Source organism: Macadamia integrifolia, chromosome 14 (genome assembly GCF_013358625.1).
Source record: "Macadamia integrifolia cultivar HAES 741 chromosome 14, SCU_Mint_v3, whole genome shotgun sequence".
Classification (NCBI taxonomy): domain Eukaryota; kingdom Viridiplantae; phylum Streptophyta; class Magnoliopsida; order Proteales; family Proteaceae; genus Macadamia; species Macadamia integrifolia.
The window spans coordinates 8042310-8051716 of record NC_056570.1 but is presented as its reverse complement, the minus strand read 5'-3'; the positions used below and the strand labels follow the sequence as shown (position 1 = coordinate 8051716).

Here is a 9407-nt window from a genome sequence, read left to right as displayed (position 1 = left end):
GGTAGGGGTGTAAATTTGGTCCTGACGGCCCGAACTCGCTCTGAGCCCGAACAAGGCTTGGGCTAGGTTTTCTGACCCTGAGGCAAGTTAGGGTTGTAAAATTGAAACCCTGGGTCAGAGTTGGGTCGGGCCAGGGTTGAGGCAGCCCGGCCCAATCCGACCTGACTTTAACAATTGTTTATATAATGTGTTAGCAAACCCTAAACCTAAACCTTTTCATTCTTTATTTTTTCCTCTAGCAGCCATGGCCACCACCCTTTCTCTTTGTGCTTCGGTGGTAGAAATGCTCAATGTGGGTAAGTTCAATCTCCACCTCTTCTTCCTTCTTCCATTGTTGATCGAGCTACTGATGGGGATGTTTGCTACTATTGTTGTTGCGCCGAATGGCACAGTGGGTATTATGACGAGATGGGTACTGGTCATGCGGGGTGATGGTGGATGTAATGCGCGCTTGCAAGATGAATTGCTTTCATCTCCTCCTTCTCTTCCTCTGCCTCTTTTTCTTTTTTTCCCTTCGTCTTCCATTGCTTCCCCCCCCCCCCTCTCTCTCTCTCTCTCTCTCTCTCCTTAAGCATCTTTCTTCCACAAAGAACAACAATCGATTGAACTGCTGTTGTCAACCATGATGTCATGGCTTCTCTTCGTCTTAATCTCGCTACTATTACGCTATGCATACACTTATTCTGGATTACTTTCTTTTCTTCTCTTGATCAATTTCTCCTTTCTTTTGATTTTGTTGGGGATTGGGTATCTGGACTATCTGGGTTTTGGAGAATTTTTGTCTGGCTTTTTGGCATATGATGTGGGAATTTTAAAAATTTCAATTAGTTTTCAGATTACTCCATTTTTTCTCCCCTGGGTTATGACTGTTTGGAGGAGGGATTGGGTTTTTTTTTTTGCTAAAATTTCATTGTATTAAAAGAAGGGGAAAAAGAATATACGAAGACAATAACACATTTGGAATTTGGAAAATTCTACTCCACCTTCGGCATTGCCATCAGCAGAGAAAGAACTCACACCAGAAACCAAGTCACAAAAATTGGAAATAAAAAACAAAATACATTAAAAGAAGCGGTATCTAGGCCGAGATTGACCATCCACTTCCAACTCTATAGCAATCAGCACAGGCCAGGATTGGATAGGAGAAGAAACTTCGAATTTTGCTGCTGTTTTTGCCAAGAAATCAGCCACAGGATTTGCTTCCCGCATACAGTGAGTGATTTTCCAGGTAAGAGAATTCAAATAGGAGGTTAAACTCATCCACCTCTGAAGACAAACCCAAGGGATTCTTCCCTTAGATATAAGTAAAACTACAGCTACTGAGTCACACTCAATCCACAAATGAGTAATACCCATATCTCTTGCAAATTCCAGCCCAGTAATAACAGCTATCATCTCGGCTTCAAAATTTGTGTGGACACCAAGAAAAGTTCTGAAAGACTGTAATATTTCTGAATTTTCATTCCGAAAGATTCCACCCGCACCTGATTTTCCTGGATTTCCCAAAGAGCAACCATCTGAGTTTAGCTTCACCCATCCCCTTTGGGGAGGACACCAAAAAATTTCCATTACCTCTCTTGGTTTGTATCGCACCCTAGAGATCCCCAATCGTTTGGCACACAGTAAGGAGCTAAATGAGATAGGGGACCCTGTAGCAGCAGTCATCTGGAGGCTGATTTCACTTTTAATCATAGCAAAACAGTGTCTAGATGATTTGGAGACCCCCTCAAAAATTCTTGCATTCCTTTCCTGCCATATGACACTAGGAACCAGAGAGAAACCAGTAATCCACACCTTTTTAAAATGGAGATTCTTTGCTGTTTGTTTCCACCATGCAATAAAAGAAAGCATGTCCATATAAGGTTTCCATTGCACATCGAAGCCTTCACAGAAATCTCTCCACAAACTACGAGCAAATTCACAGTTATAAAATAAGTGAGACATTGATTCTTCATCTTTACCACACAAGCTGCACCGGGAAGCCATTTGCACTCCACGATGAGACACATTTTCATCTGTTGGTAATCTATTTTGAACTAACCGCCAAGCAAAAACAGCTTGTCTTGGTTGGTTAGATGAGTTCCATATAAGAGAAAACCAACTCACTTTCTGATATTTTTCTCTATTTTCTTCCCAGGCAGATTTAATAGAGAAGATACCTGAAGAGGTCAATCGCCAAAGACATTGGTCGTTCACACCTTGGATGTGAATACGTTTAGCTTTCTCCCAAATTTCAGCAAGTAAAACCGACTCCACATGAGGGAGGTCCCAGGCGGCTTGGCATATGAAATCAGAAACTTTTTCTTTTAAATCTGAGAAAAAAACAGGGTCCAAGTTTGTCTTCTCAGCGATAGATTGATTGTCAATCCATCTATCTAACCAAAAATCAATTTTTTTCCCATTTCCCAGGATCCATTGCTCGTTCTTCGCGACGAAACTCCAAACTCTTTTCAAGCCCGGCCATATAGATGAAGACTTATATCCCCTTCGCAGCGACCCATCTTCCTTGATAAAACGTTCCCTGAAGAATCTGCTCAGAAGAGAATCCCCATGTTTGATTTGCCAAGCCAGTTTACATAAACAAACAAAATTCACTTCTCTCATCCTTCTAATTCCCAGACCCCCTTCCTTTTTAGGCTTGCACACCCCTTCCCATTTCATAACAATCTTCTTTGCCACTTCCATATCACCTGACCAAATAAAATTTCTCATCCATCTTTCCACCACCTTAATAGTTTCATCCGGCCACCAGTACACAGAGAAATTGTGTATGGGAATACCAGAAATAACTGACTTAACCAATTCAATTCTCCCAGCCATAGAAAGAATTTTGCCCTTCCACCCTGCCAACCGACCCTTTATCTTATCCAGAAGAGGAAGCAAATGACTATTCTTCACTCTGCCTTTAAAAATCTCCACCCCCAAATATTTTGTAGGGAGATCAGCCGCGGCAATGCCCAGAAAATCACTAATAAAATGACTTCTATGAGGGGCAATCTTCCCAAAAAATATTTTACTTTTTTCCAAGTTTATTTTCTGCCCTGAAAAAGACTGATACTTGGATAAAAACTCATGCAGATGCTTCACGTACCTAGCTGACCCATTCATAAAGATGAAAATATCATCTGCAAAAAGTAAATGAGAAGGAGTAATTGCTCCTCTGGGGCCTGGGAGAGCTTTCATCTTCCTTTCCAGAATCAAGTTCTTCAGCCCCCTACAAAGAACTTCCTCTGCCAGAATAAAAAGGATTGGGGAAATAGGGTCTCCTTGCCTGAGACCACGCTCCACACCAAAGAAACCCACTGGACCTCCATTTAGCAAAATTGAAATCCTTGTTGAGAGCAGCATCTGGTGAATTTTGTTGATCCAATTGGGAGAGAAACCAAATTTCTTCAAGGTTGCAAAGAGGAATTCCCAAGACAGAGAATCATAGGCTTTCTGCACATCTAGCTTTAGACCCATACCTCCACCTCGAATAGATGAGTGCATCAGGTTTGCCAACTCTGAAGCAAGGCTTATATTTTCTGAAATAATTTTACCCCTCTGGAAGGCACCTTGTTCTTCTGAGATTAATCTTGGGAGAAAGAGAGATAACCTGGAAGCAGCAATTTTGGACAAAACTTTGCAGAAAAAGTTTCCCATACATATGGGACGAAACTTATCCAAAGAAAAAGCACCATCAGCTTTAGGGATAAGGGTTAGGAAACAATTATTTACCCCCTTAGGAATTTTCCCTACTAAAAAGAAAGAGAAAACAGCCCGACAGAAATCATTTTCCACAATATCCCAACAACTTCTGAAAAACTGACCTGGAAAGCCGTCAGGACCCGGAGAACTGTCCGCATCGAGATCCCATATCGCCATCTTTATTTCTTCCCTTGAGGGAACAGCATCCAAGAAAGCATTGTCTTCATTAGAAATGAGAGTCGGAATCTGGTCCAGTAACTCATAGTGTGGTTCTACAGGATTTCCAGAGTGAAAATTCTTGTAAAAATCCACAATATAGTTGGCCAAATCTAATTGATCAGAAATCCAATAACCATCTTCACGACGTAACATACTAATCTGATTTCTTGATCTTCTAATCTTCACTGAAAGATGGAAAAATTTTGTGTTCCGATCGCCTTCTTTCAACCAACGTAATTTAGCCTTCTCAGACCACAGTTTTTCTTGCATCTTACTAGCATTTAAAAGGGCTGTTTTTGCATCAGCTTCTTCATTAAAGAGGGCATCCGACATTCCTGAAACCTCAATAGTATCATGCACTCTTTTTAGCTCTGAAGTAGCTTTTTTCACTTCCTCATTTAGATTAGGAAATCTTTCTTTTGCCCAAGCTTTTAGCACCCCTTTAACCACCTTCAATTTCTGCGCCAAGATATAAATGGGGCAGCCACTCACCTGTTGGGACCAGGCTTGCTTCACCACCAACTGAAAGCTATCATCTTCCATCCAAAAATTATGAAATCGAAACGGAATGTTGCTAGGCTTTTGGATCATGTTTGAATGGATCAAGATGGGGGTATGATCAGATGCAGTGCAGGTTATAACTCTCTGAGAAATATTTTTGAATTCATCAATCCATAACTCATTATGAAAGCTTCTATCCAGAACAGCCATGACATTACCCCTTCTACGATTATTTGACCAAGTATACTTTTTACCCTGTGAAGGGGTAGAAATAAGCATACAAGAATCCACCATTGCTTGGAACTCTGCTGCCGATCCAACATTAAAATTCCCCGGGCCTTTTTTCTCATTAGAGAACAACGTCGCATTAAAATCACCAACAATAAGCAAAGGGAGAGAAGCTGCTGAAACAGCTGCCAATTCCGACCACAAATCTCTACGCTCAATTTTAAAGCAACTAGCATGAATAAAGGACAAAAGCAGTTTTTTCCCTTGCCAGTCGACCTCAATAGAGAGCTGTTGAGCCGACATTGAGGCAATGGAAGGGTGACTCAGACCACGTTTCCAAATTATCCACAGGTTAGAACACCTTTCATGGCGGATATTATGGATAAACTCTGCCGAATATCCCAATTTATTAAAAAATAAAACAGGGAATTTACTCACCTGAACCATTGGTTCAGCCAAACACAGAATATCAGGATAATACTCTGAAATAAGAGATTGTAAAAATCTCTTACCAGCCTCCTTCTTCACACCACGAATATTCCAGAAAAGAACACGCATGATCAACTTGTTGAGTCCGCGATCTTGTCAGATATAGATGTCTGACCTCCTCCTTTTTTCTTCTTCCCCTTTTTTTCTCCCACTGTTTTGCCCTGCTCACCCAGGAAAACAGCTCTATCCACTGCCTGAGCGCCCATCACAGCAATCTCCCTTCTATTAATTGTAGAGGTAGGGGCCGGACCACACCCAGAGGAAGAAATCCGACCACCCCTGCTCGTCAGGCCGCCCCGACTGGATCCCTGAATCAGTCCCGTTCTCTTTGTGCGCAATGACATTCTCACAGGACCCTGCGACACCCTCGCCGGAGGAGGGATTGGGTCACTTTTCTACAGTTTTAATTTTTATTTGATTTGAATTTGGGCCTAGCATATGAACTGGGCCTTAATTAAGTTAAAGTAGATCATTTTCTTATGGTCAGGCTAATCAGGGTCAGCCCGGCCCGGCCCTGAGGATGGGTTAGGGTTGGATTTTTCAGGCACTGAGTCAGGGCTGGTCGGGCCCAGACCCGGGCCCAATAATAGGGATTTACGGTTGGGTTAAGATTTTAAAAAACCATGCCTCTATTTCACCCCTAATCATTAGTCTTACTTTTCACACCCCGCAGGGTTCCAAAATAACTGAATGGATCCGAACAACTTAAGCAGCGAGATCCAAAGATTTCAAATGAATCAAAGGTTTCATCAGCTAGGAAGCAAAATTAACAAGAATGACAGATTGGGACAATTCAATGAGATTAATGGTGACTGATCCAAGATCCGATTTTGAACGTTTAAACCTTGGAGATAGGTACTAGTGTAAGGTTGTTAATCGGTTCAGTTTCAGTGTATATAGTTCGATTTCAGTTCGATTCACATTTATTCGGCTAAAATCAAAATCGCATCATTTACTAAACGGTTGCACTTTTTGAAACAACAACGGTTTAGTAAATAGTTTTGGTTCTATAGTTTTCAACGGCGTTGGTTTCATGGTTTTAAAACAGTTTTAATCACAATTTATTCTATATGGTTTCTAAATGGTTCGCAATCGGTTTACTAGTTTATTCGCATGCTTACTAAAATTTTCTTTTGTTGATAAACGCTTAAATCTTATATTAATTAAATGATGCAATAACAAGCAAGGATTTAACTACATAACTCCATAACTACATAATAGGGGTAAATTATTGAATAGATTGTTGGACAGCCTCTATGGTCCTTAATTCTTCCCTAAATTAAACCATTATATTTCATTAAAACAACCAAATATTTAATCGTTATATGGGTTAATCGGATTGGTTTAAATGGTTTGGTTTTCATAGTGTCAATTCAGTTTGAAACCAACGGGTTAAACGGTTAAAATCGACCCAACCATTTAACTAAACAATTTTAAACTTGAAATTAGAACCGAACCATTTACTAAACAATTTTGCGATTTTGGTGTAAATGGCTTGCTTCGGTTACGATAAACGGATTCAATTTTCAAATTCACATCCTTACAGTAGTGTTTCTCTTCAAATAAATTGATCTATCATTAATCCTTATAAGAAGAGGTAGACCAATTGCACTTAATTTTCTTTTAAATTATTAATTAACTAATTAGAAACTCATTAGACCACTCAATCCAAAATTTGGCGACGTAGACCAATTGGAACTTGATTCCAAAAAACATTTTTGGTTTTAATCTTTTTAACAAGGAAGTTTTCTACATGGAAAATGGTCTTTGTGCTAGAGTTCTTATGTTTAGTGAGACAAGTTTGGGCCATGGACCGACGTATCCATAGGCCATGCCCATGCCCAGCCCACTTAATAATGAACACAATTAGGCTCAGTCCAGTTAGAGCCCATCTATTATCTTATCCAGTGTTTCGTACCAGCTAAGTTGCAATTTGGCCCAGCAAACCCAAGCCCACCCGATGTCTGCTCGAAAATTTCTAGACATTCAAAGTATATTCCAAATCTGGTTATAAAATTTGGACAAAGTTTTCATTCACCAGTGAAGGATGAGAGGGTCTTGATATGACCCCTCTCTCCTCCCATATATCTCCCCAACCCTTTATTGTAGAGTGTCAATGAGGCATTCACAGTGAACTGATACCCTTTCACCATCGCCTCAGGGAAATCTCAAACACCCTCCATTAAATTTTATTTTACTTTACAATCAAATCTATATATTTGAAAAACAAAATAAAGATTAAATTAAAAATTATTACCAAATATTAAAAGTGTTTTAGATAGATTATACAACTATGCTTACAATTGGGGGATCAAAACTTACTTTCCCACCTTTTCTTTTTTTTTTCTTTTTTTTTAACTGGTAGAAATTTCCCTTCCTTCCCATCTTGGTCTTCATAGATTGGAATACTAGGGGCTAGCTTGTGATTGGTGTTGAGTGATCTTCTTCATGACTTGAATAATGTTGAAAGTTTTGCTCCTCTAGATCATTAGATCATAAGTTTCAAGATGAAATAGTTCAATTTGCAGGTCAGATCTCAACATGAAATAATTCAATTTGGATGTCTTGGTAAGATCTCAACATGAAATAATTCAATTTGGATGTCTTGGTATTACACAAACTTAAAGACTTGCAAGTTGAAATAATTCAATTTGGAAGTTAGGTCTCAACTTTCAAAGATAAGATAGTTCAATTTGCAAGCTAGTTCTCCACATGAAATAATACAATTTGCGAGAAGTTATTAGTAACCAAAAGGATCATATACAAACTAACAAGAACCACAACGTGTTCCATTCCAGCTCCTCTATAAAAAGGAAACATGGAATACAAAAATCAGTTAAAACTAATATATCATCTCTCTCTCTCTCTCTCTCTCTCTCTCTCCCTCGCTCCCTCTCTGGTGCTTCAAACCATGAAAAGTTTTCTAAGTAATTCTTCATCAAATTACAACGGTCAGGTTAGCTGCTCTGAACTGAAAATTCTCTCTTCTAATGTTTTTGATGGAATTTAGTTTTTCCCCTCTTTTTGTTTTCCATTCTCTTGTTGGGTGAGAAGTATTGGGAAAGTAAAATTTTCTAGTTCCTTATCAATGTAAGCAATCCTTATTTGTGCATATGCTTGACTCCAATGATTATACTCTCTGAAATGTAAGTGTTTCAATCCTCTACAATTGAGGGATAAAACACACACACACACAAGGTGGGCTACTAAGGAAGGGCTATCTTGTCTAGCCACCAAGATGACCAGGTTCCCATTTATATGATGGGTAAAACCGACTGAATCAAACCAAAAAGGCTCAGACCAAATCAAATCCAAGTCTCAGTGTGGAATATTATAATCCCAAAACCAAAATCGAAGCCGGTATACAATTTGGACCAAAATTAAAATAAAATCCAGAAGAATCCGAAACCAGCAAAAAACTAATAAATAATCAGGTTTTGCATAATTTTGTATAAATTTACATGGTAAATGAAACGCAGATCAGATGAAAATCAAAACCAACCTGATTATAAATTGATACAAGATACCAAAGTTGAACCAAAATCGATATTTCCTTATTGATTTGATTTTGGTTTAATCATTCCGCACCAAAACCAACTCAACCCTAATCAAAACCACATCAAAGTGACCGATTGACCCCCCTAACTCCCCATGTATATGAATATTCTGAATCACCCTTTCCACTGTGTATGAGTTCCATCTAACTATCAAAAAAGTTGTTCCTCTATTTACCTTGGATGAAGGAATAGATCCGTACAATAATAAATCTCATCTTTTGTTCATACATCATATCAATATCTTTGAATCTCTTGGATTAATTTTTTTTTCCTTGGATCTTTGTTATTAGGAGAGGGATCTACACAACTACACCCTATTCGCATGTACTGGCATATCCCACGCCAAGTCAATGAACACATAGGAGTGCCTCATAGACCTACATGATATGGGTGGAGAGAGTCTGAGAACTACAATGTTTACATCATTTTCTCTCTCTCTCTCTCTCTCTTTTTCGAATCGTATTATTGCTATTGAATCAGTCCAATAGCCCAGACCCTGTCTAATCTCGGGGGCTCAAGTTGATAGGGCCAAACTTACACCTGTATTGAATATGCACACTTTTGTTCTCTGTATTGGAATAGATTTGGAGCTATCAAATCCGAAAAACAGCCAATGGAGGGTAAGAAGTTGAGGCCTTCTCCTTCGAACATCTAAAGGAAGCCATTAGTTACCTGCACGAGAGAAACAAAGAGATCGTCAAAATCAAGTTATACGGGAAGGGGAAA

The 9407-nt window shown here is 39.2% G+C and overlaps 1 long non-coding RNA gene across 1 annotated transcript; it reads left to right on the top strand.

The window, feature by feature from the left end:
• Window positions 1–226: 226 nt before the first annotated feature.
• LOC122061206 lies at window positions 227–844 on the top strand. Its single transcript, XR_006134587.1, has 2 exons — window positions 227–296; window positions 393–844. It is a non-coding gene; the product is annotated as an uncharacterized LOC122061206 (long non-coding RNA).
• The last annotated feature ends 8563 nt before the right edge of the window (window positions 845–9407 follow it).